The following is a 1,109-nucleotide window of genomic DNA, read 5'->3' as shown; positions in this document are numbered from 1 at the left end:
TACTCTTCTTTCTTCCTTCCATCAGTTTTCTACCTCACTAGGTTTTCTCCAAGCAAGTCTTTAATGATGCAACTAACATATCACATGTGGTCTTCAAGGGGGAGTGTTATAAAATAAATGAAGCCCACATAGGTAAAATTAGGTGGGAATTAGTGGAGATAAAGNTAGTAGGTATTAGTCAAAAGATGGGATAATGATGTTGGGGATAAATCATTATGTCTCCATTAANAGCCATTTGCTTTGCCTATAAATAGGCATTATATTTGCTTGTAAACACACATAGAGAAGAGGAAGAGAAGGAAGAAAGAGGGTGAGTGAGTTGAGANGAAAGAGAGCAAGAGAGAAATTCTCCAAGAGAGAAAATTGAGTGAGCCATACATATTGTAAACACTAAAGTTGTAGCCCTATTATTTTACATAGTGAAAAGTTACTGCTGCTGCTCTCGAGGACGTAGGCATAGCCGAACCTCGTTAAATGCTATGTCTCATCTACTTTACGTGCAGCTCAATATTCGTACATATCCCAGTTCATTTATAACAGGAGTTCATTTTTTCGCTCTTTATTTTATGTTGAATAAATGTGTGAAGGAGTCCGGATGTGCTGTCCCTTTTATTCCATATTTAATTTGCTGACACCCGTTCTATGTGGCAGCAAATCAAGTAGAGGGAGGGGGACAAGGGTTATGTGTGATACTTTTTAGAGAAGTGTAATGTGTAGTGGTTATTAATAGTAGCTAGGTATTGCATTGTATTCTTAGTATATGCAACGATTCATTGTGTAACATTTAGCTCGTTATGCAGTAACATTTGTATTATATTAGTTAAAGTAATCTGTATTTCTTTCTTGTACATTTTGATCCTTTATGAATATGGTTTGAAGTAGTGGCTGAGCTAGAATTTTCAGACTAATANCAAAATTTAAAACTCAATTGTAAATGANTTTATCATTTTAATTGGAGGGCCAACACTGACTACGGTCCAGCCTACTGATATATGTCTTAAAGATCTCAAATCTTCTACATATAGAGATGGTGCTTTTACTTGCATATGAGGCTAGAGTTAGCCTAGACAAATTGGTTTAGTTTCAGGACCTAGATCATATTGCTTCAC

The 1,109-nt window shown here is 35.8% G+C and overlaps 1 protein-coding gene across 2 annotated transcripts in view; it reads left to right on the top strand.

The window, feature by feature from the left end:
* LOC117619668 (protein CDI-like) overlaps positions 1 to 825 on the top strand; it is a 9,222-nt gene extending 8,397 nt beyond the window's left edge. For both annotated transcript variants that reach the window (XM_034349669.1, XM_034349670.1), the window contains one exon: positions 652 to 825. The gene's annotated coding sequence lies outside the window, so the exon portion shown is untranslated. The remainder of the gene's footprint in view (positions 1 to 651) is intronic.
* Positions 826 to 1,109: the final 284 nt, after the last annotated feature.

This window comes from Prunus dulcis, chromosome 2, assembly GCF_902201215.1.
Source record: "Prunus dulcis chromosome 2, ALMONDv2, whole genome shotgun sequence".
NCBI classification, from domain to species: Eukaryota; Viridiplantae; Streptophyta; class Magnoliopsida; order Rosales; family Rosaceae; genus Prunus; species Prunus dulcis.
This window is presented reverse-complemented; position numbering and strand designations above follow the sequence as displayed.